Source organism: Pezoporus flaviventris, unplaced genomic scaffold (genome assembly GCF_033815535.1).
Source record: "Pezoporus flaviventris isolate CSIRO_AGI_PZ_B2104156 unplaced genomic scaffold, CSIRO_AGI_Pfla_v1 ptg000031l, whole genome shotgun sequence".
Taxonomy (NCBI): domain Eukaryota; kingdom Metazoa; phylum Chordata; class Aves; order Psittaciformes; family Psittacidae; genus Pezoporus; species Pezoporus flaviventris.
In genome coordinates, this window is record NW_026892579.1 from 63,297,181 (window position 1) to 63,310,291 (window position 13,111).

Here is a 13,111-nt window from a genome sequence, read left to right on the forward strand (position 1 = left end):
AATAAAGATAGAAATCTGTAGAGTTGACTTTGGGACAAGTAAGAGGGTAGCCCTGTGTAGGAAACCTTATGTGTTTGGCTGTTGCCATAATTTGGGTGACATGCTGTGGCAGGACAAGGCAAATCCCTCCCCTGACCATGACAGCCTGTGGTGATCCGTGCTGCCCACAGCTAATGCTGTCCAAGAGAGGTCTGTGGCTTGAACAGCAGGGGAATATGGAGGTTTCCAATTGTATGGTCCCAGATTTCAGTCCAAGGATCAGTTCCTTGAGTTATTTTAGCATAAATACTCAAATTAAACTGGAGTTATGCTCTTAAACAGAGGTGTGTGCATTGGTGCCTTAATGAATCAAGGAGAGATTCCCTTCACTCCCCTAACTCTTAAAGACAGACACTGGGGACCTGTGGTTAGTTATAGTTCAAAATTGCAGAAAAAACCCTTAGAGTTAAGGGACAAGTAAGTTAGAGATGATTTGTGCTTGGCATGTGAGTGCTACATTATGCCGTGGTGCCTTTCCTAGTAGTACTGTATGTGCTCGGGAAGACACTTTGGGGGTCTGTGCCAATAAAACCCAGCCTTGGAAGAACATTGTGTGAGTGGATGAGAAAACAAGCCGCCAGCACGAGCACTGAACCAACGGGTATCAGGATCACAGGTGGGTGGGATGCAGGTCCACGTGCAGGGGTTGAGCGTGTGCAGGACTTGGGTAAGTTCTTTGCATGGTCACAGGGAGATGAAGTGTACGGCAGGTACTGGATTATGTGAAGTACACCCATGTGTGTTTACAAGAAACAGTTGTTGGATGATCACAACTATTATCTTAGTCTTTACCAAAGACATCATAAGGATGCCAGGTGGGGAAGCAAGACCTGCCAAAATCAAGCAGCAGTAGTAGAAGTTGCTGACTTTATTTTGAGCCTTTGCATATGCAGGCAGCTCTAATTATGTGTGCTGTTTCATACACAACATTTAGCATGGTGCAGCAGTTGTTTCTTCATTTATTGTCTCTCAGTACCCACTGGTGGAAACTTCCAGTGCTTTGGCTGAGCAAGGCACAAGTGTCCCGACCCACAGAGCAGCATGGGTTCTTAAAGGATGAGACACAGACAGGGTCCATCAGCTCCCACAGTTCAGTCTTTCCCTAATGCCACATTGCTGGAGGCTGGAAAGTCTGTGCTGCAGATCTGGTGATGTTTTAGTTCATTTGGTGCAGTTTGGAAAGCAGAAGCCATAGTGGGGCATGTGGCTTTGCTTGGGGATGTTACCTTGCTTTGACCATGGTGCCTCTGCCCAGTAAAGCTTTGATCTTGCTGCAGTGATTCTGCAAACACTCTACTTGGATTCCAGACCTCAGGAGGCCGTAAGAGTCCTGCCCTTTGTGGGATCTGGACCTGAAAATTTCCTTGTACATATGGAAGGGTGGTGGGATGGGTGTACCTTGGGTTTGAGTTTGGTCCGTGGGACGAGCTGGGTCTCACCTCCCTTTTATATTGTATCTGTCAGCTTCAAAATCCCCCCGACTTTGCTCTCTCTCTCCTTTCCTAAGAAAACACTGACTGCTTCTGAATCCTGCTGCTTTATATAGGCTCCTTTTCCTCCCCCTCTCACCACACGCTGCCTCTTCTCCCCCGCCCCAGTTACTAAAATCTCCTCTCCCCGATGCATCATCTTCGTCGCAGCTCTCTCATCATCTGCAGGCTGAAAGCAGAGCACGGTCGAGGGAGAAGGAATGACCCTGAACCCCCCCTTAAGTTTTCAAGTGGTTGAAAGTTGTCTGATCAAAGGCTGTGTGCGGGAGCCTCTCCTGCTCTTTGCTTCCTCCATCCTTTATCTGGTTGTGCTTTCTCCTCACTCCCAGCTTTGCCTTTCCAGATAAGAGGCACTGCCAAGTACACCGGTGTATAAATACAGATTGCAGAATTCCTGCAGTCAGGGTGGTTGGTGCCTTCAGGAATGTGGGAAGCGCTTTGGCAGGGAGAAAAGAAACAGGAGAGTGAGGAATTTTGGAAAGATGGGTAAAACAGAGAGGGAAAATGCAAAATGACAAAGCTCAGCTGAGTCGGCTGGTGAGAAATAGTTATCTTGATTGCTGCAGTAATCGAGTCGTGATTGAGGAATTCCAGAGGAGGCCATGAAGATGCTCTGAGTGCTGGAACAGCTCTGCTCTGGAGCCAGGTTGAGAGAGCTGGGCTGGTTCAGCCTGGAGAAGAGAAGGTGCCAGGGAGACCTTATAATGGACTTCCAGTACCTAAAGGGAGCCCACAAGAAATCTGAAGAGGGGCTTTAGACAAGGGCCTGTAGGGACAGGACAAGGGGGAATGGTTTTAACCTGCCAGAAGGGAAATTGAGATGAGACATTAGGAATAAGTTCTCCCCTGTGAGAGTGCTGAGGCGCTGGCACAGGGTGCCCAGAGAAGCTGTGGCTGCCCCATCCCTGGCAGTGTTCAAGGCCAGGCTGGAAGGGGCTTGGAGCACCCTGCTCTAGTGGAAGGTGTCCCTGCCCTTGGCAGGGGCTGGAACTGGATGAGCTTTAAGGTCCCTTCCCTTAAGGGGCACGGGTCTCCTCCAGCCAGGGTAAGTCTGACACATTGGTCAATGTTTGGAGAGAGGATAAAACCAGGCAAAGTATTTGGGTCAGTGCCCAATAGAGGTATTAGGAGTGACATGGCAAGTTTGTTTTGATGTAATCTGGGCTTAATCACTGGTGTTGACTGTATTGAAGGCTTCCAGGTCCAACAAGGGGGTTGATCTAGATAAATGTATTATTTTCCTGTTTTTCATTTCCTGTGGATGTACATACTGGTGTAGCTTAAAAGCACATAAGAAGGAAGAAACAAAAGGAAGAGGACAAATTAAGTGACTGCTGCCAAATTAATTATTCCATCATGTTTCAACTCGTATTTTTAAACCTACAACTTTGAATGGGGACATTCAAATTTATCGTTGCAACGACCATCTTCCCATCTAATTTAAAGTCATTCAGCTTTACAAGCAGCAATTATACTCCATGCTAACAAATGAAAAGACATGGCAACATCAGAAAAACTGATTATTCAAGCAGTCTTTCTTACATAAAATAGCTAACTAATCTCCCAGCGTCAGTCCTTGAGTGCTAGTGCAAATATCCTCCTGTGAGATAACTTCATTCTCTGTATGTTGGCAGCCTGCTTCTCATCCCTGATTGCTCTCTCTGTTGTCACAGTGATAGTTTGGGGGTTAAGAAATGATTTTCTCTTTTGTCTCTGTAGCTCTTCTTGCAGTCAGTGCTGGTTTTATCCCCTTCTTCTGTGACCGGCAAAAGTAATGGGGTGTGTGTCCTGGTCAGGAGAATAAGGGCATCTTCAGACTTACTGCTGTTCTGCTACTCCGACCATCATCTTTGAGGCCATCAAGTCTGAGGTTCTGGGGGAACCTAAATGTCAGTGGACTTTGCTGCCAGAGAGGGGTGTCCATTTGAAGGTGTCCTGGTTTATTGGCATGGAGGTGTTTGATGTGTCCTGGTCCAAAAGGAGGGGATCTGCCAAAATATAGGAACTTTAAAGACATATGATCAAAACCCCAAACTCTAACACCAAACCTGATTCTCAGAGTTTAAATGTTCATTTTAAGCATGCCAGTTGCTGTAATCAGTGCAGCGTTGCACTTGAAATCTTGTTATGAGCAATAGGAAGTGCATCTTATTTGCAAAGCCAAGAATGTATTGTTAGTGTAATTGAAATCTTGACCCCGTAAAGAAACAGTTATTGTTAGTCCAACCCTACTTATTACAGGAAAAGAAAAGGAAAATAAGAAATCCAACTGCAGAAGTAGTCCCAATAATAAGTTAAATGTTACTAAACACCATCTGTGCCTTTCTCTGCTCACCCTTCTACTGCCCCTGGGAAAAAGTAAGGTGCCACAGGGGTAAGTTTTTGGTTCTCCTCTTCCTGGCTCCCCTGCAGGCATGTCTGGCTTCTTGTATGGTGCCTGCCCAGAAACTGAGATGGAACCAGCAGAAGTTCAATTCTAATTCGACCAAACAGACCAATTTTGCAGGTGGAAATTGCTGTCTTGTAGAGGTTTTTTATCCCCCTTTAGCCTTACCAACCCTTGTGTGCATTCAGAATGCCTCTTCTCCAGTAGAGCATTTCTGCTTCTAGCCCCGACTGCTCTTCATTTCAAAGGCAACAACGACAAAAAGGCAGCAAGTACTCAGTGTCCCGCGCTGCTTCCAGGAGGAGCATGAGGCTGATGGTGGCATTCATTCTTCCTTGCTGGGAGAAGCAGGAGGTAGAGGTTGGTGGTTTCTTCCTCTGGTCTCTAGGATCCACTTGGGGTAATAAATGTATTTATGTTTTCCTGCATGCTTTTGCATGCTCTTTCTTAGTCTGCATCCTCATGTTTTATCCATATTTACTGCATGAAGAGTGTCTCAAACCCATCAAATCCTTGTTCCTTATTCTCTCTGCTACCCGTAAAACTGATTTCGTTGAGATCTGCATTTTTTGGCTGTTGGTGAAATATTTATGGGGTTCATGCAACATTGCCTGTGGTGAGTCCAGTAGCATCCTGTGCGCCCTCTCCAATCTTCCCATGCCTGCCCCCTTCTGCATGGCATCCTGTGCCACTGCTTGGCAGTCCATAGCTATTTCATACTGTGCTGCTATTCCACTACACCACCTGATGGTGCTGGGATCATCAATGTTTCATGCTCCACAGAATACCTGCCTGTTACAGCTCTGTACAAGCATTATGGCTATGTACAAGGGTAAGCCCCTGGTCAATAGAAGAATTGCTGGTACAGCTGAACAAACTGCAGCAAAACCCCAGGCAGACGCAGCCAGAACCTGACCCTCAGCAGAGTCAGTGCCTCAACACACACTGATCCATCAGGTTATTTGCCGGTTTTATTCCCTCCCTCTGCCACATAACAGCTCTTGACTTGATATTTTCATTTTAATTATTGCAGAACATTAGGTTGATGTCTATAGGGGATTATTTGTAAGGCTTTCAAGGTTTCTTTCCTGATCTTAAAGTGGAGAGGCTGTTGCTGTGCCTGCAAAGTGAAGGTCGCTGCCCCTGCCCTGTGACTTGCTTTGTGTTTCCCAGCGTTGAATTGAACTTGACATATTAGAAGTATTTTTGGCTGAGAAGCTGTCGCTTCTGATATCAGGAGGTTCAGTCTGTACAGCCACCGGCCATCACCGTGAGTGCCCAGTCAATACTGAAGTCACTGGGATTTTCCACTTCCCTGTGAGGGTGCTGAGGCACTGGCACAGGGTGCCCAGAGAAGCTGTGGCTGCCCCATCCCTGGCAGTGTTCAAGGCCAGGTTGGACGGGGCTTGGAGAAACCTGCTCTAGTGGAAGGTGTCCCTGCCCATGGCAGAGGGTTGGAACTGGATGAGCTTTAAGGTCCCTTCCAACACAACCCATTCTATGGTTCTATTCTTGTTGCCTGTGAAGGAAGAGCAGAAGAGCCAGAGGTTCAGATCACAGCCGCACTGACACATCTCTGCCATGCTGCTGGGAACTGGGCATGGCATTGCAACTGACTGGGGATGTGTTCATACCATTAGCTCACTTTCTCCTGGACCTTTGAGCTTTCTTGGACATTCAGCACTGTCCCTGCTCTGTCATTCCTGTGTAATCTGCACTGTATTGTTAACCTTTTCCCTAAATTGTTGTGCAGTACCTATCTATCCATAGCTTGTTGTAGCAGTAAGCTGCTTTGAAACGTTCCTGATCATCACTTGGGTTTTGGGTGGTCTACCATCTGTCTAAAAATAAGCATCTCTTCAACCCTTGGCTGCTTTACTGTTTTTATGTACATACCCCTCTTCAGTGGGATTTGCTAAGCACTGTTTGTCTCTTCCTTTGCAGGCGTTACCAAGTTCTGACCTTCTTTGATTTCTAGGGAATTTTGTGATCTTAAAGTCTTTTCCAGCCCTAACCGTTCTATGATTCTATGGCATCCACTCCTGGAGGAGGTGTTACCCTGAGATGTGCTTTTCATTCCTGCTCTTAACAATTCCCTGTAATTGTTTCAGTTTTCCAAGCCAGAAGCTTGACACCAGTTTGCTTAGAGGATGCTGCCCTTCCTCAGCAAGGCTTGACCTGCTCCAAGAGTCTGCTCGAGTCCCCATGGCTTCTAGAGCTGTTTGTTCATCCATGCTTTGAGCGCTTCAGAGGATTTTACTGGGGTGCTTCAGCCAGCAACACGGAAAACATCCCAAATTGCACAGCAGCCCTAAATTCTGCCTGCAGAGTCCTCTCCCCCTTTATACTGCTGTTACCAGCATGGACCGCAGCTACCAAGTCCCTCCATGGCATTGCCCAAATGCGATGTATCCCAAAGGGTGCAGAAGATTGTCCAAGATTAAGGTTGTGGTATTCAGAGGCTCATCTGCTCAGGATATGTTGAGGGAAATGGAGTATTCATAATTCCAGCTAAAATCAAGGGGGGAGGAGGGAGTGGTTCCACATTTTGAATGCAAACATTTAAAACAGATGCAGCCTGCTGGGAAGCATCCCATTAAATTGCATGACTTTTAAAAGGGAAAGAACATCCATTTCACTGAAGTCCACAATATGAACGATGAGGAGTCAAGAGACATTTTTTGCCCACTTTGAAAGTAAATGTACTTTAAATCTAATTCTTCTGTGCAGCTGCTGCTTTCTCTCTGGAAAGCCTTTTTCATGCTTTGAGCGATGCAGAGATGTGGGCTGGGTGCTAATCCAGTTTAAGGTGCCAAACTTCCTTGCCACTCATGGAAGGTTTCACCACCACCACCACCTTTGAGATAAATGTAGGACTGTCTTTTACTGTGACCCACCACTGGTTTGGGGAGATCTGTTGAAGATTCATTACTTGTGGAGGAAAAAGTGAAGGTTTCATGTTATTTTGGTGTCGATACACCAATGTAAGATGGTGTGGAATCAGCTGGTTTGGGGTTTTCTCCTATATAAGTATTTAGTAGTGTCTGCATTTAAAAGAATAACAAACCAGGACCTGTGAAAGAGCTGAAGGTGCTGCTGGAGCACCCTGGGTGGTGTTGAAGGGCAAACCAGGAGCTGTGGCGGGATGTCCTGTTAGCTGCTCTTCATGGGTAGGTATTTGTTGGAGTTACTGCTGCACCTACCACTTATTTGGGGCTGGAAAATCATCCTGCAGTAGGGTTAATTTGAAGATGCTGGTAAATCAGGTATGCCAAAATGCTGTGGAGGCTGGAGTTTCCTGAGCTTTGTTACCACCCATTTGACTGATTTGTGATAGCATGCAACACCAAATACCAGTACTGAGGGAGTTTGGCTGGAATAGCAGCAGGATTTTGCTGTCTCCTTCCCCCTGCTTTCCTTATCCAATCTGCCCCAGAGACTTCCTTCTCCCAATTCTTGCTCCTTTCCTTTGGGAAAGATACCTATTTGAGGAAAGCCCCGGGCAGAGCTTCCTCCTTTCCTATTCCTCTGCTCTCTCTTCCTGAGAGTGTATTTTGGAGATGGAGCTTGCTGATCTTGAGCTCATTAATGCTGTCATACCATTCTGAATACATCAGCTGTGCCCATAATATGCAGTCTGAAGCCATTATTCTCTATTCTCTAGAAGTGATCTTCCTTTTTTAATTACTATTATTTTTATACATGCGCTGCAGTCTGAGCGCTTTTCCAATAGTAACTCATATTCAGGGACTTATTAAGGTTTATCCAAGTCACAGATTCCCAGTGGATGTTCTGAGCTTGCTTCTTAGTTAAAAACATCATCTAAATTCAAATCAGGAATTAGCACAGTTCTGCAAATGACATTCACCCCTCTGCAGAAGGACCAGTGTTAATCCTATGCATTGCAGCAACAGTATTTCAGGCCTTGTTTGAGGGCTTTAGTGGAGCTTAAACGAGCCTTAGGCAAAGCACAGAGCACTGCAGTAGTGTGGGACTAGCTGCTTACTTTGAGCACTGAGCTAAAGCATGTGTCAGAGGGGCTGTATTAGGATGTGGGTTCCCTTTATAGCCAGGGCAGAAGACAAGGTGCTCCACAAAGACTTCTTGTGTCACCTGGTACTGAAGTTAGTAGCTGTGGACAACATTTTCCTGTGATCCTGTTCCTAAACCATTGCCTCACTGCTGGAATCCTTGCCTTTGCTGGGAGAGGGATCAGGCCCCTGCTTCACAGAACTAAGGGAACTGATGTGGTGCTGGCAGAAACAGCAGGATCTTCAGGCTGGGACTTTGAGCTCCTAATGGAATTCAGGTCAGGTTGATCTGGTTCCTGTAGGGCTTTCTGGAAATGCCCACCTTAATATATTACTTTTGTGCCTCCTTACTGGTTGTCACCAGCAGTCTGTGGTGTTTGCATTGCTGGAGTTCCACTAAACTCATTGTGCTGAGTGTATTGAGTGGGTTAAAGAGCATCGTCCATCCATCCATCCATCCATCCATCCATCCATCCATCCATCCATCCATCCCTGTCTCTCCAGGGTAGAGCATGTCCTTGGCATAGAAATGGTGAAGTGATGCTCACAGTAGAAGAGGAAGCTGATATACTCCCTTCTCCAACACCCTGCTGCTTGGAAAAAGACAAACCCAAAACAGATGTGTCATTAAATCATCTTGAATCATTGCAAACATTGCAGGGGCTCAGCGCAAACATCCATAGCTTTAAACCACCTCCACAAAGTGCTCTGTGTCTCTGTCATGAAATTTGGATGAGCTACACTGGATAAACTGTTTTTACTGTTACCTGATAGCCACCTACCTTTTAAAGTGGAGATTTACAGGGGAAGGATAACAATGCATTTCAGTGCACTGTGAGAGCTTACCAGAAGGGTGATGGGATTTCTTGGTCCTCATAAAGCTGCTGCCCAGCATGGGGAAATCTCTCCCTATAGTTTGGCGAGCAGGCAGAGGAAGCTGTCTAGTGTCTGAGATTAAAGTATATGATAATTTAATCACCAGTTAGTTAGTGATAATGAGCAAGTATTTTGCCAAATGAGCTCTTAAAGTGAATCTCTAAACACGGATCCTGGTGCTGCCCTGCTTAAATTGAGTGCAAGGTGCAGCCCTATGAAAGGCTCACGCATTGGTGTTCAGCTTCAGCCTGTGTTGGTGGCAAACCTGCTGGCCAAATGACCGAGCAACACGTGTACCCATGTCAGGGATAGGATGTAGCTCCAAGGGCTTCTTAACTCATAACTGATGCGCTCAGCTTCACTGAGCTTTTCCAGCATGGATATGTTCCTACTTAATTGTTGGACTTCTGAGAAGCGTGACAGCAGAGCAGCCAAACAGTCTTGTTTTCTTTTTTTAGCTATCTTTATTTTACCTGGATCATTACCCAGCATCAAAGAGTGCTGCTATTGCTTGAAATAAACATGTTTAAACATTAATAAGTAGCATAAGAGATGCTCTTTTTGATGCCGTGTGGGAAAACATCGGCTGGTACATAGAGGAGAGGAAAGGCAGCATGGATGGGTTTTACCTGGTGTGTTTTAATGTCTCTCAGTAATTACTTTGCAAGTAGTAACACAAACAAGGGAAATTGCTGCAATCAGCTGCCCATAACACTGCCTTGAGACAAGCCCAACTGAGCCAACAACGCGCAAGCTGGTTCCCAGCAGCAGCAAAGAGGTTGGTGAGGGTGAACTTGGGTCTGTCTTGTGTCTGCCCAGAGGTACATGGAAGGTTGCTGGGAGTCTGGTGACACTGAAAGCAGTGTCCTGGACCTCTCCAGCGGTGGTTAGCCCTGTGTTAGGGCAATTTAAGAGGATACAGAATCACAGAATGGTTTTGGTCGGAAAAGACCTTAAGGTCATCCAGTTCCAACCCCTGCCATGGGCAGGGACACCTTCCACTAGACCAGGTTGCTTCAAGCCCTGTCCGGCCTGGCCTTGAGCACTGTCAGGGATGGGGCAGCCACAGCTTCTCTGTGTGGCACCCTATGCCAGTGCCTCAGCACCCTCACAGTAGAGAACCTTTTACTTATATCTGACCTGAACTTCCCCTGTTTCAGTTTGAACCCATCACCCCTTGTCCTGTCACTACAGTCCCTAATGAAGAGTCCCTCTCCAGCATCCCTATAGGCCCCCTTCAGATACTGGAAGGCTGCTATGAGGTCTCCATGCAGCCTTCTCTTCTCCAGGCTGAACAGCCCCAACTTCCTCAGCCTGTCTTCATACGGGAGGTGCTCCAGTCCCCTGATCATCCTCGTGGCCTCCTCTGGACTTGTTCCAACAGTTCCATGTCCTTTTTATGTTGAGGACACCAGAACTGCACACAATACTCCAGGTGAGGTCTCAGGAGAGCAGAGTAGAGGGGCAGGATCACCTCCTTCAACCTGCTGGTCACGTTTCTCTTGATGCAGCCCAGGATACTTATTACAATTCCTTATTACATACCTATTACAATTTCAACTATGTTGAAAGCCTCAAAATTAGAACACAGTGATGCTGCCCATATTGCCAGATTTCTTAGAAACTGACTTTTAAAAGGAAGATTTATTCCATTTTCATATGGCTGAGCATGCTGGGGAGGGACTCTTCATTAGGGACTGTAGTGATAGGACAAGGTGTAACGGGTTAAAACTTAAACAGGGGAAGTTTAGATTGGATATAAGGTGGAAATTCTTTCCTGTTAGGGTGGTGAGGCACTGGAATGGGTTGCCCAGGGAGGTTGTGAATGCTCCATCCCTGACAGTGTTCAAGACTAGGTTGGATGAGGCCTTGGGTTGATATGGTTTAGTGTGAGGTGTCCCTGCCCATGGCGGGGGGGTTGGAACTTGATGATCTTAAGGTCCTTTCCAACCCTAACTATTCTGTGATTCTATGTTACAGTGCGTACCATGCTGCTCCCTGTCAGCGTGAGATGCTGAGCTGGCTTTGTCACGAAGACTCAGAAGGTCAATCCAGAAGGGACTGTTGAGTCATCTTTGTCCTTGCTCCAGCATTTCAGGAGCTGCTGTGTTTCCACCTGCTCATCTCAGCACAGGGCACGCTGTGTCTGACCACTCTTTTCCTGTGCAGGAACATGTCCAAGCTTCACGTGGCATCTTCAAGAAATTAACATGTTTACTGCTCTGTTTGATAGCCTGTTGGAGAGATTAATGATTCATAGGATAAAAATACTTTCCTTCTTGGCTCTTTCTTGCCTTCAGCTTCCAGCCAGTGATTCCTTTTATTCCCTATTTCAGAGATACAAAGCCCTTCTTTTGCACTGTGTTTTCCTTTGTGAAGGAAGTTTTATGCGATAATCAAGTTGCCTCTCGGTCTGCTTTAGACAACCTGAACAGATCAAGCTCCCTGTTTCTCATTATAAGATGTTTTTCTCCCATCTAGTGATTTTTACGGCTGTCTCCTGTATCCTTTCCAGCGTTTCAACATCATCTTGCCAAGGTTAACCCCACAGCTGTTCCAGGATCCAGCTCATCAAGCTGCAGTGTATGAGGCAGGGGGTTACATTGCCTCCTGGTTTGCATGCATTGCATTTCCATTTGACATGGGCATGGCTTAAGTGGGATATCCCACATGGGGAGGTTGTGCTCAGGTCCCCTGAGTATTGTCACAGAGGTGTTTTGTTCCGTATTGTGGTCCCAGTAGTTTTCTCTTTTCATTGCTTTTTCAGTGGTTAAAAGAAGAAAACAGTGCAGAGCTGTTGCTGGGGAAAGATGAGTTACTCACTTCATAAAGCAGGTATTCCCAATGCTTCCTTGTTTTCTGGTTTGGCAGCTAAGCTAAAGATCAATTAAGTGTCTCCAGCCTTGCTGCAGGGAAGGCTGGGGAACCATTTGTTGTTTTAAATCTCTTTACTTTTCAATTGTCCAATTCAGTTATGGGTGAGCTTATACTTTCACTGGGAAAGGGCAGCAGCTATAGAAGACCCAAGGACCTGAGCTGTTCAGGATCTGATGAGGAATTGCATGTTTTCAGTGCACCTTCAGAGATTTTGGCAGTAAATGCAAATAGGTATTTGCTTTATCTTAACATATGGAGAGTTACATGTGTGTGTGTTTGTGCTTTGCAGCCCAAAGACAGAGCTCAGCAGCATCCACCCGAGCAGTGCTGGAAACCTGATTTTAGTCAGTTTGCACAGACTGTTCCTTGCCTCAAAGCCATTGAAAGCAAAAGGGAGGTTTCCAGGGAGCCCAAAAACATATGTGAGGTTTTGAGGTTGCTTTTGTTTGTTTTAATTTCACTACATCCCAGAAACAACACTTCTTCAAAATCTCATTTGTGGTTATTTTTCTGTCTGTTAGAGGGGGGAAAAGGGGCTTGTTGTGCATTCATACATCAAAGCACATCGTACATAAAGGTTATGGGGTGCTTTAGTTCCAGGGGTCCCATGAAAGTACAGTGTAGTCAGGGGCTTTGTCAGTCACTGATGTAAAACCAAGTAACAAATGTTGCTTGAATTCATCCAAAGCCACTTCCTAAGCAGAGACTTGAGCATTTGTGCCCTGTACCTGGCTTCACTGAAGGAGAACTCCTGCATAACACGCTGTTCTCAGGCTGTCAGGATTTTCTGCTGTATAACCTGCTTAGGTTTCTTTACAGCCCTTTGCAGTAAACTTTGAGCTCTTCACTAGTCTGAGAGCAGATGCTCTTTCTCACTTGCCATCTTCATCCTCTCTTCCCCTCCAGCTAATGGTGAGAAGTATTTTTAAGTACCATTGCACATAGATCTGGGAGGCTGAATGACTTAGGAGCCAGCTGGGAGGATGAATGTGTCATTCCTGGAGTAAAACATAGATCTGGGGAGTGTTCATGGTTGGGTTTTTTCCAGCGTTGCCATTTCAGGTGGCCCAGCAGATGGAACTGCCCACGAATCCATGTTTATCCCTGCAAAACCAGCTGCTGCAGAAGGCTGGGGCGAGGGTTCTGTGGACTCCTGTGCTTTGGAGAGCTTGTTACGATGATATTAATGCCCCTCTGTTTGGCTTAGCAGTGTTCTCCAAATTGGTGTTTGTTCTGGAAGTTGTGTGTAATTCCCAATTTGTTTGTTTAGGCCACGTTAATTGGGTAAGGTACTGGAAGATCGTATTTGTTCCTCTGAAGGAGACAAAAGGATCAGAGCAATTTGGGGGTGATGACATCTCGCCAGAGGGTATCTGGTGGCATCCACTGGCATTCCGGGGATTAAAGATGTT

At 46.1% G+C, this 13,111-nt stretch overlaps 1 protein-coding gene across 5 annotated transcripts in view; it reads left to right on the top strand.

The window, feature by feature from the left end:
- Positions 1-13,111, top strand: part of PAK5 (p21 (RAC1) activated kinase 5) — a 176,599-nt gene that overhangs the window by 97,574 nt on the left and 65,914 nt on the right. The window contains exon 2 of one of the 5 annotated variants that reach the window (XM_061461571.1): positions 11,590-11,657. The exons of the other annotated variants lie outside the window; for them this stretch is intronic. The gene's annotated coding sequence lies outside the window, so the exon portion shown is untranslated. The remainder of the gene's footprint in view (positions 1-11,589; positions 11,658-13,111) is intronic. 5 annotated transcript variants of the gene reach the window in all.